Source organism: Passer domesticus, chromosome 9, assembly GCF_036417665.1.
Source record: "Passer domesticus isolate bPasDom1 chromosome 9, bPasDom1.hap1, whole genome shotgun sequence".
Classification (NCBI taxonomy): domain Eukaryota; kingdom Metazoa; phylum Chordata; class Aves; order Passeriformes; family Passeridae; genus Passer; species Passer domesticus.
In genome coordinates, this window is record NC_087482.1 from 38,368,289 (window position 1) to 38,386,741 (window position 18,453).

The 18,453-nt window shown below is 39.8% G+C and overlaps 1 protein-coding gene across 4 annotated transcripts in view; it reads right to left on the reverse strand.

Annotated features, from left to right (window-relative positions):
• Positions 1–18,453, reverse strand: part of FHIT (fragile histidine triad diadenosine triphosphatase) — a 517,045-nt gene that overhangs the window by 136,386 nt on the left and 362,206 nt on the right. The window lies entirely within an intron of this gene.

Sequence of the window (18,453 nt, forward strand, 5' to 3'; positions counted from 1 at the left end):
ACCTTAAAATAACCTTTAACACCACTTGAACTTTCATGACCAAAGGCTATGAAAATTATTTTTTCCAGTATTAAAATAAGTATTCAAAGGACTATTTGAAGAAAATTAAGTTCCATGCCATTGTATTACAGTCATCTTTATTTTTACTGCATCTTGAAGCCTGCAGGTGTTCTGGAATATTCTCTATAATCCAGGAAAGGTAACTAGGAACTGCTGTGCAGTTAACAGGTTCACAAAAAGGTTACATCAACCCGATTGGCAAGAACCATGTGAGACATTTGAAATAAGGAGAGATTAATACACGTGAAAGATCAATTATTTCCATAGGCACAGAGACAACATGTTTACATACAGCAAGGTTATATTATAAGAATCACACTTATCATTCTGATAGGACAGAAAACCAGACATTTTCTCAAAGTAAAGATGTAGTGGCAGGTTTTGATCATTTGTCTGAATCCAGATGAGAACAGACAAGTCTGTAATGGATATTTGCCATAGCGGGAGCAGAATTGAGCAAGCTCTACCTGTAGCAGCTCCCAAGAGAGCAGGAGAAGACTGGTCCCAGCTGTGGGTGCTAATCTGCTTTGAAAATCTGTCTCTCAGGGGTTTTTTGTACAGAATCAGCTATGCCACCACTATTTTCTTCTTTTCACTTGTTACAGCTTATGTTATTAACATTTAAGAAAGGAGAAAAATATATTTAGAAAGCAGGTACTTGTAAACAAAACAATCCTGGGTGGAGACAAAACTCCCAGTTTTGTGGGGTTTTAGTTCTGCAATGCTGTGTCCCTTGGTAAGTTACCAGGCATAGTAAACCCCTTGTAATTCATTTCTGCCTTCCCAGTGCGTTGTACAGAGCACATCTATAAACAATGCTATTGGCTAAACTTTGGGCCCAAGGGAAGAGCTGCACAGTTGATTGGCAGACCTGATTTCCATACCAGGAATAAAGGAATAGAAAAACCAATTAATTTTACTCATAAAAAGGAAATCCATGTCAACACTAGAACAGGAAAAAGGACATTTCTTTAATCCGAGTTCATTTTTCCAAAGGAGAGAAGGGAAGCTTGTACCCTTAGGGCATCTGATACTTAAGTAGATAATTATCCTTCTTCTGCAGCACTGCTTTATTATCATGGCTCAATGAACCATTTATCAATGAAGAATTTCCCCTCGCTTACCTCTAGCAAAACTGCTGCTTACATTAAGAGAAGTTTCCTTTTCTCCTTTTGAGTTTTCCCCAGCAGCGTCTCACCCTCTCAGACTCGCACATGCCTCAGCAGCAATTGTTTGTTCTCTACCTAGCTCAGGGCCACAGCCACAATTTCTGAATTAATGCTGGTTTCTACAACCTGATGTTAGCACTCTACTGTTTGCCACTGCAATGGGTTGTGGAAAACAGGAGTCAAACAGTTCTTGGGAAAGCTTTTGTTTCCATGGCACACCACAGAGGGAGCGAGGGCTGCTTCTGACCAAGACAGGACAGGTTTTCTCTTCATTTTGTCACTAATCTGCATTGTCATTTTGCAAGTTCTCTGTATCTCTCTTTGCCTCTCCTCTTCCACACATCATCTGCCTTATGAGCTTAGAGAGCACTTGCCAGCTGGAGCAGTGGAGGTTTCTTGTTAACCATGAACCTCTCTGCCCCTGTGGGGCCAGCAGTGCTCCTGCAGTCCCTAGTGCTGCACCCGTGGCACTCTGCAGAAAGGACTTGCACTTCCTCCTTACATTGCCAAAACTCATTTACAACTCAAACTGGATTTTAGCTATATTTCTGTCTTCAAATTTGATAAATAATTCAAAGGAACAATCACAGAATGGAGCATCTTTTCTGAACCTTCCATCATTTCAAAATAATTCTACAAAGAATAATGATAGAAATTCTGAATCGGAGCTAAATTAACATGAGAATGTAATTAGGACAACATTCAAGTTATATTTAACTATGAATATATTAAAAGGAAAAAGTTAGAATGAATTCATGAATTTGAGGTCATTAGGAAAACAACCATCCACTGCAACTTTAAATCATAGTTTTTAACTAAAATTTTTGATGCTAGGATAGTTTTTCATTTTATACCTGGTTTGATTTTAAGCTGTACACCTTTTCTAGTCACCTCAGAATTATTACTAAGTTTAAAATTAGATAAACTGTTCATTACTTTCTACAATAACCCACTGCAAACACTGCTGTGCAGCCACTTCAGGTGACTATGTATTAAAAGTGTGAGAGAAAGTGAGTCTGTACTTATGTTTATGTGCAATTACTCCTTAGACTGAAGCATCCACTGCCATCTGAGATGCCTCAGGGCATCCAGCTGCCACTCCAGAAGGGCAGGAGTCTCCCATATTTCCTACATCATAACTGCCAGTCATGTGGGAACCCTGAGTCATCTTGGGGTATCTGAAATGGCTGCAGTGTCCTGTGTCTGCCCTTAACAGAGTGGCTCAGCAGGACGAGGGGCTGCCACCCAGCACAGACATGCTGCAGCACTGCTCACAGCATTCTGCCTTCAGAAAGTTTGAACTTTATCTTTCCTCTCTCTAAGCACTGTAATTAATATTTTTTTTGATTTCTTCATTCATTCTGAACTGCTACTGAGTGATGAAGTTTCCATTTTTAAGCGTTGATGTGCACAGCTGTTATTTCCTTCAAGTTCTCTGAGTCAGTCCACATCAGTAGAGCACATGCAATTTAATATGTCAGCTTCCCCATTTTAGGGAGTGAAGAACATTTACACCTTATTATAATCTGTAACAACTGTTTCTCTCTCTAAATCTTGCAGAAGTCTCTCAACAGCCTTACTTCTCTCCCTAACACCTAAATATGCATACACAAAAAATCAATCTGTGTTGGAAAAATCCCCCTTGGATTTGTGAATTGAAGGATGTGCTGCTCACCCTGGGGATTTGGGGCGTGACTGAAAAGTGAGCACATGCTAACTGCACACTGGCTTTGGGCTGATCAGAGAGAGAATCACAGAATCACAAGGTTGGAAGAGACCTTCAAGATCATCCAGTCCAACCTGTCCCCTGACACCTCAACTAAACACTGGCACCCAGTGCCACATCCAGGCTTTTTTTAAACACATCCAGAGATGTTGACTCCACCACCCCCCTTGGAAGGCCATTCCAATATTTTATCACTCTTTCCATGAAAAACTTTTTCCTAATATCCAACCTGTATTTCCCTTGACACAGCTTGAGACTGTGACCTCTTGTTCTGCCAGTTGCTGCCTGAAGAAAGAGACCAATCCCGCCTGACTACTCAGATTCTACAAGAAAATCAAAACTCCTGGCCAACATCTGCATGGTGACCACTTCAAATGTAATTTTCCTTCCACTAATACGCACAGAGTGAAGGCTGAAATTCAAAGGCTCAGCAGTAATTTTTATTTGCTTTATATGGATTTTGACTTAGAAGATTAAATTATTGTAATTGTGTATTTAAGGCCTAGGCGAAGCTCTCTGTTCGCTTCAATGGGACTCCACTCAACCTCACAAAGTGCCTATTATAAATTTTCACACATAACTATCAAGGTACACACATTCTGTAGTTCTGAAATGTTGAAAAAATGGCCTTTGGGGGGTCAAAAAAGAAAGAAAACCAAAAAAAAGAAATCCCAAAGAGGTTAAAATTCCTTTTATGTGACAAGCTTTAGAGCTGAACACAGCTTTTTCCTGGTTAAGTCCATTAATTTGCTATATAGAAACATACTTTCAGTTTTGACTCTTGTTTTATTCCTGAATTTGAACTTCAAACAGAACAATTCAAAGCTTTAAAAAGGAAAAAATTAAAGGCTCTCCAGGTACTGACACTCTAACAATAGGAATAAAGTTCTTTTTTTTCTCTTTGTCTTTTTGAAGAACCACTTAAAAACATTAAAATTGACAGGTTTTCTTAATATGTGAGGCTTTAAAAGAACAAAATACAAGAGGAAAAAGGGAAAATATCTAAAAGTGAAAGGGTAATTGCCACTTTATGAAGCTCCTGGGTTTCACCAATATTGTTAGCTTTCTATATCATTTGTTATAAAATTTTTTAACTTAGGAGAATTATTTATTTTCACACAGTCAGGAATTCATAGCTCACATTAGAATAGAAACATTTCCCATTTCATTAAACAGTCTTCCCTCTCACAAGAGGGAGTGCAAGAGTCAACATCTTAAAAAACAGCAGCAAACCAGAACAACAGCAAACATCAGCAACCAAAACCCCCCATAAAAATAACCTGAGACATACTTTAATGACTAAATGTCAAAATCTCCAAAATAAAATCTCCAAGAGTTTAAAATAAAATCTCCAAAAGTTTAAAAAGTCTTAAACATCTTTTTTTAGCATTCTAGATTTTTTCCATAAAAAGTGCTTTAGTTAATAGCCAAAATTTTCCTTAATGATTTAATTTTGGGAAACACCTCAAAAACTACTTTTTTATTAATGTTTTGGTTTTGACTAATCAGTTTTCATTAAAAAACTGTCCCAAATTATAGAGACTTAATATTCCTGCATGCATTTCATAAGCTTAGGTAAGTGACTTAAAGCACAGCAGCCTCTGCCCTCCCTCAGGCTGAAACCACCCCAGCCACTCAGCAGCCCCCAACAGGGACTTCCTCCTGCCTTGGAAATGGGGGCTGTGCTCATTTTAGGATTAATGCCTAAATTAATTTAAATTAGATACTGCCACCATCTCTTGGTAGCAGCAGGAAGAACTTGATGGACATGGGAGATGTCCACCAGGAGCTGCTCAGGGGCCAGCCCAGCCCTCACTGAGCAGGGAGGACACAGCCTTGGGGTGGGTGCTGGGAGCCCAGGGGCCAGAAGAAGCAGCTGCAGAAAACTGTAATGAATTATTATTTCCAACTATTTCATGCATCTGTATGAAAGAACCCTTCTGCACAGCCATAAGCTGAGGGAATGCAGAAATAATGCGCCGTGGGGGGCAGCGGGAGGGATTATTCTTTTCTTACACTGTTTTACATGAATTTGCATCAAGAGCCCCAAGCAGAGAGAATCACAGAGACAAAGCTTCAGGTATTAAAACTCACCACAATGTCCCCAGATTCAGCTGAGGAGTGTGGGTAGGGGTATTAAATTCATCATTGCATCTAAGCAGAAGTTTTCTTTGTTCAAAAGCTCTAATTGCTCAGAGAAAGAAGTCCCAGAGCTCTGAAAAAACACAGGAGAATGCATGACTAATAAAATTAATATAACTGAAAAACAACTGCCAGTCATTTATCTTTTTTTCTGCCCTTGAACGATTCTTCAAATTTTGAAGGCTATGGGAGCAATTTCTCTGTGTGAGGAAAACAATAATGGTTTCACAGATGCTGCCTGTAGGAGGAGTTAAGAAGGAAGAGAACACTGAAGTAGCACACACACATACACACAGAGGGCATCAAAAAAGGCTTTAAAAATTAATCAAATGCATATTTTGCTTCATTACAACAATATGTCAAGGCACCCATTCAGTTCCAGTAAACCCACAGAATTAGGACATCCATAAACCTGTAGCAGTGCAAACCCTGACATTTCCCCCAGCCCAGAACAAGCCTTATTCAGTAAGATGGAGTGACTGACTTCAGGGAGGAAATCTGTAGAGGTGTTTGGATTAAGAGTAAGTATCTCATAATAGGAAAACGTGAAGGAGAACTCTTTAATGGATTTTACATGTAGAACTGTATTTAAATATATGTTAGAGGAGTTCCTTGGTACACTATGGGAAATAGTAGTACATCACAGAGTTTGCTAGTTTGGGAAAAATCATAGCTCTGGACAATAAAGATGATTAAGAACCAATGCAAATGCAGTCAAGTTACAATAAAAACTTAAAAATTGCTGCAGACTATTAAATTCACATACAACTTTTTTTTTAATATATTGCTCTGCCACATATTAGCACTAATAAAAAAAAAGCCATTAAGATAAGACAAATTATCTAAATAATTTGATCTTGATAAGGCAGCTAAGTACATGTTTACACTACTGCAGAAGATCAGATTTATGCAATATATCAGAGAACTGGTGGTTCCACTAGAACAAAGAGCAATCACTGCAAATCTTTGACATGGATCTCTCCACACTATGACAAGTACACTCTTTGAAGACCACATTGCAGCTTTTATACAGAGGAGTTTTTATTCTACTTGATCTTCTCACCCCACTGAAAGGACTTAAAATAACTTTTCATGTCAGTGAAACATACAATAGTTCCCAGAAATGAACATTAGTTTATTTTTAAAAGTCAATACATCTAATTTAAATATAGATATGTCTTATTAATTTAAATATAGATAAGGCTTATAGTCTGAATCTTGCTAGATAGCACAGCAAAGTACAAAGTCCTGCTACACAAAGTACAGTGACTCCACAAGACACAGGGCCACAGTGGGGAAATGTGAGATTCAGAACTGCTCACTTTTCATTTAAACAAGTCTTTCATACATTTGATATTCCCTTTAAATGCCTTTAGGGTATGTCAAGTAGGTCAACCAAAAGCTCAGTTCCTCATAGCGAGTGGTATTTTACTGCAGGATTTGTCCTTTCCTGCTGGCTCCTGGCCTCGGGGACAGCCTCGGGCAGTAGCAGGTACCTAAGTGGAACCACTGTGAGAGCAGCTGTGGGAGTTTGTGGCTCAGAAACCACCTCTGATCCAAGTCTCATTTGGAGGAAATTTACTCAAGATCTAAACTTACATTTGTAACAGGAATCATGACCACATTCTTAGAGTCACACTGAGCTTCTGATCTTGGAAAGACCAAAAAAAGCAAAAAAATAACCAGTGACCAACACAGAAATGCACAAGTCCCAATATAGAAGGATGCCATCTAACTGCTGTGATGCTCTGAGATCCTGTAAAGAAATCCTGCTGTACAGGAACCCATTCCAGCTAACTGGAACATCTTTATTGTTCCAGTTGATATATCTTTTTTCTGAATGGATGACAAAACTGGTCACAATTACATTAAGCTATCAATGCCCCTATAGCAACTGTAAATGTACAAGATCACTGAAATAAAGAGCCACGCCAAAAACAACATTTGGGGTGCAACAGTCAAAAAAAAGGGTTTTGGCCTAAATATTGGAGAGATGGCATTTGTCATAGTAACTGATTTGTTCATGCAAAGCTGCTCAGCAGCTACAAGTCTTATCCAAATGACCTGCAACACCAGAAAAATTCAATTTACCAAAATAACCCTGCTGGAATTGCAACATGCCATTGTAACATGTTATTGCAATGCCTCATTTCAAACAGAGAAAGTGAGCTCGTGATTCAAGCCCTCCACCTGAGAATATTGTGAGAAAATGTTTCAGCGTTTGATCTTAATTAAGGCTGCAGAACCATTATATTCAAAAATGAATGTGATCATTATGAAGCTATATTCTAGGTCATGATTCAGGAGCTATAATGAGGGAATAACTAATTACTAAATATTAGTTATGACAAATTTACTTTCTTGAAATTTATTGGATGCCATATACCAGACGATAAGTTTTCCTGGAAACAAAATTTTACCTGGTAGAAAGATTCCAGAGAATGTGGGAATTAAGGTTCTGTGCAAACCATAAGCATTATTGACATTTTTGTCTATGGCACTTGAAAGTACAATATTTTTTGTGTTTTGGGCATCTATGGTAGGTGACAGTAGTAAATTAATCAGATTAAAAATTGGTGAATATCCCTGGGTTTTCTCTCACCTAATTTTGAAGGCAAATTGGTTTGACCAGAGTAAACCAGAGGATCTGGAACTGTGAAAAGCCAGATCTTTATTGGCACTGTTGAAGTACTTTGCTGCTTGGGAAGTTTCATTTCATCCTCTTCTGTTTTCTCCAGAGTTAAGTCAAGGAAGGTCCTGTTACACCTGGAGAAGTTGATAACAGCTCTACTTTCTCCAAATACCCATCAATGCAGATGATTAAGAGCTTTCCATGTTCTCTTTGTAGCTCTGCACCACTTTATGCTGAGCAGCACAGAGAAAGACAAACCTGTAGTAGCACGTGGCAGACCAATGGTGCCTTCACTCCGTAACCAGTGAACCATCAGCTGAAACAAGGCAGTACAAGATCAATTACCAGAGCATCACAGGGGACAGCAAATATGTCTGGATAACCAAGGTTTCAGGTAATTAAGGTAATTTTGAATGTAATTTATGGATAATGAGAAACATGAATAACAGGGAGTTTTGGAAAACTGAATTTGGATAATTCAGGCTATCTTACACTAAGCATATTCCTCAAAGAATATTGTAATGTGTGCTGGGATTTTCAAAGTTTTTAAATGGACTAAACCACCTGATTCTCATTAATTTCTAGGATTGGTTTTCCACCTGGCTCTGTTAGGGCATTCAGAAAACTGCTCCAATTAAAGTCAATGGAGAACTGGGTTTGCCTTAAACTGGAAGTTTAAGTGCTCATGGCATATTTTGCATAGTTAGTTACTGAAATTGCATCTAAAGCAACAGGATAGGCTATGCTGTTCCAGAGAACTATTCCATGAGAGTAGGATGAGCCTAAATTACTACACCCCTTGCAGGTATGGCTTAGCCCTCTGTTAAAGCATCAGCATCTTTAGGAACAGTCCAAAAGGCGAGAGAATCTTCTGTCTCCCTTGTGAAAGAGCTGTTCATCACACTTGCATGACAGAGAGAAAAACTGTATCATCTCTGCCCTGCAATATCACATTTTTGATGTGATAAATGTCCCAGTGTATTTTCATCACTTCCTCTGAATGCTTAAAATGGCAAAGTCCATGATAATGGATGTGTATCTCTACTGCATTGGCCAAACACTGTTGAAATGGATGTAGTAGAGAAATGACTTTCCAAGTAAGAGAGTTGATTACTGGTTTTGTAAAGGTAAATTCCTTTGCTGTTCAGCAGGACTACTGAAAGCAGCCCTGTTAACTCCCAAAGGAGTTCTGCAGCATCCACCAGAGAAGCCCAGGTGCACACACACCCCTCTGTGTGTCAGGAGACCCTTACAAACATTAATAGCTGGATGATAAGGACACTGAAAGGGTAAACAAGGGAAAGGCAAGTGGGGGCTGACAGAGGTACTTCAGAAGGAAAAGGGATAGAGCAATAGTCTCTTCTGTAGTTTATGTCTCTGGGGATTAAAACCACGAGCGCAGCTAAGCAGGGAATCAGCCCTCACTCAGCTGCAGTAGAGAGAAAGGTGGGGTGGAAATATCAAAGACGCTGTGTAGCATTTAAGCAGAGACTAAGAGGTAGCTCAACATGAAAAGAAATTATTTTAAGCCACTATTCTTTAGCTACTTAATTTTGACAACTTATTTCATACCTGCTTTAACACAAAAAGCTGGGTGTCAATGAGAAGGTTCACAGAGAGGGTGTGTGTCAGGACAAAATGCTCCCAAAGCAGCATTTTTCTTCACCTGCCAGGGGCGTCAGTTTTGAGAAAGTCATACTTAAGAGCTGAGAGAATGTAAAACAGATGTGGAGTACATCTTCAACATGAAACTATCCGTACAAAGCACTCCTTTTAATACAAAATAAAACTCAAGCAGAGACGGTAAACACATAGCTTACAAAGCACCCGAGACAATGAAAGCTATAAAGGAGGAGGGAATCAGAAAGTAGGTCTCCTTCCTGTTTTTCACTTGCATAATAAGCTCTCTTGGATAAGGACAGCAGGCCCTGTGTCATGATTGCCTCTGTAGATGCTGTTCTAATACCATTATTGTCATTAATGCGCATTGTTCCCAGCTCTGCTGAATTGCTCCGTGATGCACGGTACATAAATTCATACTCTCATCCAGAACTCCTGCAATATTCAAGAACACGGGAATGAAGAAGACAAACTAGCAGCTTAGCTGAATAACCTTATTTTGTGTGAGTGTCATCTGAAACCATTACTTTAATGTGATTATCTGTTTTTATTATTTCCTTTCTGAGGACTTGGAATAAAGACACAACTGAGACTCTCTTAGACACGGTCATTGGCATCATTACAGTCTTTCTGCTGTCAGCAGCAGAGATCTGATCTGTAAATCAAGTTAGACTGTAAGGGCTACTGAAAAGCAAGCACTCTTTATCATCCTATTACATACCCAAGCTACCGCTTCCTCTGGCTCACTGAGAAAAACAGACTGTTTTAGTTCCTTTACATAACCAGAGGAGTTCTTAATGCACAGATTATTGACTTAGTGGAGTTTTATCATGTCCCAGTGTACCAGGGGATTTTTAATCCAGGACTTCTTTACATGATCTATTTTCATGGCTCTTTTTATTGTCACAGTCTGTCATTATAATGATTTGCAAATCCAGAACAGCGTATGCTTAGCTCCTTAACAGGTGCTCATGGAGGAGATGGGAGGGAAGGCATCTCCCCCCTCTCCTCTGCCCTCTGTAAGGGCCAAACCCCATCACAGGCAGCACAAAATCCCTCCAGGGCTGTGTGCAGCAGGAGCTGGCATGGCTTTCTGCCCACTCCCATCACTTCCATTAGCCCATCACCTCCAGGAAAGCAGCTGGGAGCAGATCTGCCTGTGCCGGTGTCAGCAGCAGCCAGCCTTTGTGGAGAGGCACAGAAATGCACACATTCTTGAGGAGTTAGGTCTAAAAATGGTCTCCTGTATGACATGAGTTACTTGTAAAAGCCACTGATATTTTCTTCCTACGTTGATACTACTGAAAGTAGCCAAGGATGTTCATGCCCAGTACAGGGTCACTTCTGGGGAAAACAAATGCTCCAACACACAAGTAGCAAAGGAAGACCTGAATGTCTTGTAGGTGTGAGATCAACACAAAAATCAGCTGTACAAGTGGTATGAAAGATGTTTGCAGAGGTGAAATATTCTGTGTTTATGACTGTGGTTTCTGCTCTGCAGAGACACAAACCTGCTCTCCTCCCTCCCACTCCCTTCTCCACTTTATTGCAAAGTTCCAGATGGAAACACCCTTATGAACCTCCATACCTGCATGCAGCTCCCTATAAGTGCTGCAGAGTGAGGTTTTCAGATACTTTAGCTGATGTCCCTTAAGGCAATCATCTGATTTTATGGTCCTTCAACCTTCTACATCCCACCTCACCCTTAACAATAGATATTTCCCTTTCCACTGCTGGAACCAGTGGGACAACCTGCAAGATCCCTGTGCACTCCAAGTTAATCCCAGACCTAAAAGTCTCACTGGAGCAAGATCTGAGCAGCTGTTAGAACTCCACAGTATGTCTACATATCCCCAAAGATTTGGGCTGTGATCTTTGCTTTGGAACTCTCTGTGTTACCATAATACGAGCTGATAACAACAATATGTCACTGCACTTATTTGCAGTAGACAGTTCCCTGGAGGGAAGAAAAAAAATGGTTTAAATCTGACATGCTATCAGTGTTAAAAGAGAAAGTAAATATATGCCAAAAACAAACAAACAATTGGGGAAAAAAATCCAGCAAAGAAAGATGACAGCATTCCAACTGCATCCTGGATGTGAGGGAAAAAATTGATGTTGAATTTGGTATATGCAAATGAATTTCCAGATCTCTGTGTTTCTTCTTTAAATTATAAGCACACAGCATATCTTGGGGGTTTATGATCACCATCAAAGCCACCTTGCTGAGAAATGTGAATTTATTTCTCTTTCTGAAGGTCACAAAGTAGATATCCCATATCTAGGGGCTGAACGAGCAGGAACATTTGGTATTCCTCCAAATGAAAGCATCTCCACTGTCATTTGTTCAGCTTCCCCTTGCTAAGCTGCTGGATGTGAATCACTCAGTGACCTCCCAACATGTCAGTGATGGCTGTGTGCAGTTGGAGAGCTCAGTCTTGCAAAAGTGATGTGCAGACTTGCTGCTCTGGAAATGAAACGTGTTCTCTGCAGAGTCCCCTTGAATGTGGTGTCTGCATTTCACATGCAGCCCCACGCTGATCCTTGCCACTGGTGTGAAAAACACTTGAGAATAATTTTTTCCCTGGGCTTTACATTACTATCTTAGGATTCTTATCAGGCCACTCAGAAACTGGTGGCACAGTCATTACTGGCTGCATGTCACTGATAGAGAATGGAAGACACAAGAGATGCCTAAGCATAAGCAAGCAAACTGCAGTATAACTAAAAAAGGCAGAAAACACTGCTTTTTTTGGTTATTTATAGGAACTTCAAAGTTCTCCTCAGTTATAAATCATTCTGAGCTACCAGTCTGCCTAAGGATGGCTGTTCTTTTGAAGGTGAAAGCTGGAAGATCAGACCTTGGGTGATAAAAAGAATGTTGGTTCCACTACAGACAAATTCGATTGCAGAGGAGATAAAATGGTGTCCAAGAATACGATAGATTAGGCTGAGATGTTTTTGCCATACAACCAGTCATCAAGAGATAAAAGTGCTTCTACAGGGTAGATTTTCAGTAGGAGAGAATTAAACTCTCTTAAACCATATTTCCCATCAGAAAGAGTAAACAAAATTTCCATTTGACTGTCACTTTCTTAGGACAGTTGATTAGAATGGAAAGTTAATGAATAAAACCCCCAACCTTTTAAACCAAACTTGAAAAAAAGTTAAACCAATAGTGAAAAATTTTATAAACCCCTTGCAGCCATGATGCCAGATCCAATTATATTTTGTATTACTAATTAATATGTGCAAGATAAGCATTCAAAGTTATGAATGGAGATGAGAAGCCAAAGAATTTTAAGAGGCAGGGGAAATTGTTCTATAGCAAAACATGCTTAGGCTGTCCTCAAAAGAGGAACCAACAAGCAATTTAATGTAGTTTCTGTATCTTCTGCTCCAGAAGCAGCTCATCAGGCTGTGTATGGAAAAAAAAAAAAAAAGGAATGGCTCATAAAACTTTCAGACAAACTATGTTTAGAAAGCATTAAAAAAACAACAGCAGCAACAAAAAAATCAGCATTTTCGTGGAAGAAAAGGATTTGTATGCAAATATACCCCAACATTTGTCACCAAAACTATAGGATTTTGAAGTGAGAGAAGGATTTTTTGAATATAGTTTATCACTGCTTTGATGAAGTGAGATGCCAGCTGCAAGGTTGCTGCTGTCTCCTTTAATAGCAATTAGGAGGCTGGGAAATGGAGCTGTAGCTTGTGCTCACAGGCAGAGCTGACACCACATGTGTAGCACAATTCTGACACCTAAACCTCCAGTGGCAGCAGCCAGGACATCAAGAGCCCCACGCTTGGAAGTAAAACCCTGCACTTACTGGCCAGCTCTATGACCTGAGGTACTACAAAATGCATGAAACACTCAGTATCACTTATAATAATTTAATGTTTTCCAGTGGGAGGGGGAATGGGGAACCAATGTTTGAACAAAGCTAAATGCAAACTCTGCTGCTGAGAAGGAATGGTTGGACTCGTTTTGCTTTACACGCTTTCATTTTCTTTCTGTTTGTTCAGAAGAGTGTGTTTGCCCTTGGGCATCTTGGGCGGTTTCACCTAAGCCTTCCAACCAGCAAGGACTGAGCAGGAAAGAAGCACCAGGAATTACATTGCATTCCTCCCTCCTCAAGGCCCAAGGAAGGGATGAGTCCTCCAGCACACTTTAAAGGTCAAAAAGAGCAGACAGAGCTCAAAGCCATGGGGGCCACTTAGAGAATGCCCTGAGAGCAACTCTGTCTTACAGATTTTGGATTTGGAAACATTTGGTGACAAATTACACCTTTGCATTTTAATCTGCACTTACAGAAATCCTAAAATAATGAAATTCTGCAATTACTCAAGCTTCCTCCTTGAGCAATTTTGCCCTCAAAAAGTACTGGAACATTCAAAAGCCTTGCTCAGACTTAGAAAACTATCCCCACTTCCAGATGCTATCACCATTGCTCTGCAATAGTCAATTGCTAATTGATTTCCTTTAAACTTGTGTAAGCTATAGATATATAGATGTGTACGTGCACTGAAACTCATAGCATTGTTTCCTTGTTCAGAACTCCAATATCAAAACATCTCCAATCTCTTCAAATGTGCTCTAGGACAACCGACAGGACAAAAGGAAATCAGTTTTAAAAAAGCAGAAGAGATTCCTAAAATACAATTTTAAAAATTATTTTCTTGCCTTAACTCACATAGGCCCACAATTGTGTTTTGGAGGATGACATTTCTGAGATTGCCACTGATCTATCAAAAAACTCCCAAAACTTACCAACAACTAAAACTCTCTTGGAGGTTTAGCTTATGTGCCTGCACGTTCACACCTGCTTCCTCTGTTTGCATGCTATAAACATTTTCCAGAAATAAAAGTCCTAATAGGTGAAGGCTAAAGTCATTAAACATAATTTTGAATACATCAGAGCACAAAATGTTCCCACGCTGGCAAGTGCTATGCAATAGAACAGATCTGCACATAATGGCAAGCAAAACATTGTGGAAGCAGATGTCAGGAAAATTATTTACCTTGATTCAGATTCTTCAAGGAAAAGGATTTAAAAATATTTTTCTGAAGCATGGATGAAGAAGAGGCTGGGCTGAGCAGCTGGGACATTTGCAGCCCTCTTCTCCCATTACACCTGTGTGGGTGGGAGAGCATTGGGACCTCTTCCCCTGCCCTGGGCACAGCAAGGGGAACCCCAGGCAGGGCTGGATGTGATTCTGGCACACAGGAGAGCAAGCCCAGGGGGCAGAGCCAAGGGCAGGAGGGTGCAGCACGGTGGGACACAGTTCTCACCTCGGGAGCCTCTCCTTGGGCATCCTCCCGCTGCCCAGCGCAAACCCAGCCCGCAGAAAAACCCACCTGAAACATCTAACATCCTACATCACATAGCTTTCACCACAGAAATAGCTGCATGCACAGCACAGCCCCTCCAGAGCTGTCAAACAAGATTTGAAACCCAGCTCCTCTGGCATGGGATGCACAAATCTTCTGCAACAGCTATAGGAGATCTTGACTGACAGCAGGAGCAGCAAGCTGATATTGTTTGTTGTGCACTCAAAACCACACAAAGCAGAAACAGTTTGGGGACTTCAGCTTTACAAAATAGTTTTACTGTTCAGTAATGCTAACCCTTGAGATACAAAAAAAAAAAAGCAAAAAAGTTTTCCAAGGTAACAACTTTTTTTAGCTACAAGAATGCTTTAAAGCCTCCAAAAAAGTAAAGAAAGGAGCCTGGGATCCATACATCCTGCTGCACATAATCCCCAAACAGACTATGTGCAATAAGAAAAATATTATTACTTAATATTTTTGCCTTACATAATTCAGTGCACTACTGGATGTTGCTAAACCTTTTAACCCCTCATTTTTTTTCCACTCTCAATTTCCACAAAACTGGTGACTTTTCTCTAAGGAAGTAAGATATACAAGTTAATAAGTTGAGTAGCATTTCATCCTTGCATGATAAAAATTCATTTAAAATTCTTAAAAAAAAATAATCCAGGATGAATCCCAAACAGAAGAAAATCAGTAGTGCTAGAGCTTCCACAGAGGGCAACAGAGATGGTCTCACTTGGAACACAACCCTTCACTCAAAAGAAAAATCAAGGGTATCTATTGCAACTTGTAAAAATGCACCTTGGAAGCCACAAAAAAAAGTAATTGTAACACTATGTCAGGCAATGTAAATATGCAGGTAGGTGTCCAATTACTTCAGCTTTAAAGATCAGTGTAGTCTTTCTCTTTATAAGCAGAGAGGTGCACACAGGTTTTGATACACACTCTTGATGTATTACCTTTGAAATCTGGCACTGCTGGGGACTGCTGTTGTTCAACCAAAGTGTATGTATGCAAAAGCTGGATCATTTTCATCATGCTGTGTGGTGTACAGCTGTGCTTTTCAGAGTAAATATCTATACTGCTGAAGAAAATGCCCTTTTTCTTTTGAAGTAGCAGAGTACAAACCTCAAAGGTTCATTTCTTTGCAAAGACTAAGGCCCTAATGATCATAAGCAACTCACAATTGCTGCAGCTCCAGAGTTCCAGGGAATATATCCCAGGCAGGTCCTTGTCAATACAGCTCACAGCACATTGCAGAGAATAAAGTTGGTATAAACTATTCATTCATATGTTACTTCATATTGAAAGATATATTGGTGACCTTCTCCAGCTTGACTGTTATAATAGTAATAAAACTGAATCCTGGAAGATTGCACTTGTGGTCAAAGTAGTAAAATATGACCTTATGCTATTCAACATTGACATTTATTATATCAATTCAAACACAAAAACTGCATTAAAATGATGTTAAGTGTCTGGCTTTCAAGCACAACAGCTAAGATATTTGATAGGCCAGTAAGATTTCTTCACCAGCTCACCATTTCACTCTTTACCATTTCAATACATGAGACACATTATTTACCAAATCTGGTAGTTTAGGCTCTTTAAATAAAAATCTGCTTGTATCTCAGCCACAGGAATCATGGCAGAGGTGACACCATGTGAATCTGCAGTGTTCATACAAGGCAGCCTCAGTATAAAAACAAAAGTCAAATAAATCCCCAGGATCAGGAGTTCATCTTTGCTCTTTGAGTGGAAACACAAAGGGCTAAATGCAAAATGCTGACCACCTGGTTGCAACAAGAATGAAAATTTTCAGTCATTTTTAATATCACAGCAGCACATCCATTTCAAACACAGAAAGAAAACCTAGTCTCAGGTCAGCAAGGATTCTGCAGTCCCACATACACTGAGCTCCTACTGGCTTCCCTAAAAATACAGGACAGAGAGCAGCATATCAGAGCAGAGACGTGCACTGCAGATCTCAGAGCAGAATGAGGTCTAGAGCTATTTTGGGATACAGTAAAAGTTGAAGAATAGAGCTATCTGGCATTCTTTTTCATTTTTCTGATGCAGTTAGTGATGGTTCACAAGTAAATGTTTTTCAGGGTTACTAAACAATTACTAGTTAAAAATAAAATGAAAGAAAAATTGAGATTCCAGACTCTAAGTGATCTCAGATCAGTCAAAAATATGGGCATCTGAGCATTTATTTGGAGCCTGGTAATTCTGCACAGCGACCTGTCTCCTGCTAGGAGTATCCTGACTGTTCTGTGCTGCGTTACACACTCACGGTGATTTTTAATGAGAAATTCAACAGCCATTTCAGCAACAACAGACAGCAGCACATCAACCATTTTTTCTCAGAACAGAACTCTTACTTTTAGCCAGCCTAAATTTGAAAATATGCTTAATTCTCAGAATTAAATGAGAACACTAATGCCTCCCACCATGCTGGCAAGTTGTGAATTTTCAGACAGAAAGAGAAAAACATTGGATTTTTATAATCCAAGTTGCATAATCTGTCAAGAACAATGATTTGCGTCTGGCAAATGCTGATACACATTTTTAGTAGAGCTAAGCAACATCAGCTCAGAGAAGAGAGCAAAATCCCCCTGCCTTTGGGCCAGGCACTGCAAAATGAAGCTTAAAAAAAAGGAAAAAAGAAAGGAAAAGTGAGCTTGTCATCAGGGTGGCAGACAATGACAGCAATTTCATTTCAGCTCCCTGGAATACAGACTTTCTGTTTTCAGGCTATGACTGACAGAGCTGCAGCTCCCCTGTAGTAAGGGTGACATCTCATTTCAACAGCAGCCTCACCCCAAGACATCCTCTAGGGTGGGCACTCCAGGCATACTCTCTTCCCAGAGCCTGCAGCTTTGCTGGAGCATCTCAATGGCACATTTGTGCAGGAGATCTCCTGCTCTGCCTTGGCAGAAGCTGTTCCTGTGGTGCTCAGCATCTACACAGATCCTTTTATTTGGTTACCTTCCTCTCTAAGGGGTGCAACTGGGTCAGGCTTTTTCTTTTTTAAAACTCCTTTTGGACACATTTCAGCAGGTTTCTCCTCATCCACCCAATATCCCTGCCTCCCCTCACACAGCTCATTTAACAAAGTGTGATGCACAGCAGGCCCTCACACCTGGATATAAAAGCCTTCTTTCTTTGCTCTGTACCTCTTCTCCCACATTATTTGCATCCAACTACGATTCATTTCCCCTTATTTAAGAGGACAGAAATGTGACTAGCAAGGCATGTTATGAAGTAGAGTATTTCACAAAAAAATCTGCCAAGCCCTCCACGGCCAAACTAATTATAACTGTACTCTCTGCAGCTTGATGAAGCTAAATGGAGATCTACAAACTGCTTCAGTAAATAGAAAAACATGCAAGTGAAAAACGTTCATTTGGAGAAATATGCATCCAGCACTGAGGCTTCAGGAGCAGCAGTTTATAGACCCAGTTACCACTACATGCATTTTAAAATTGAATGCCTCCTCAGTATTCATGAAGTGTACCACAGTTCAATAGTTGTTTTCATGAGTTGTGCCTTCATTAGGTGAACAACATTAAACACCTGGGATACTGTTCAAACTAGTCCTAAGGGGCAAATTTTCATGACAAATGAGCTGAGATAAATTTTACAACTGAAAAAAAAAAATCTCATTTTTGCAATGGTAAATTTACTACTTGTTTCAAAGAAATAAAGTAAAGCAACAAAGACACAAAGTTAATATTAATATTACTTCTACAAAATCCCACAGAAA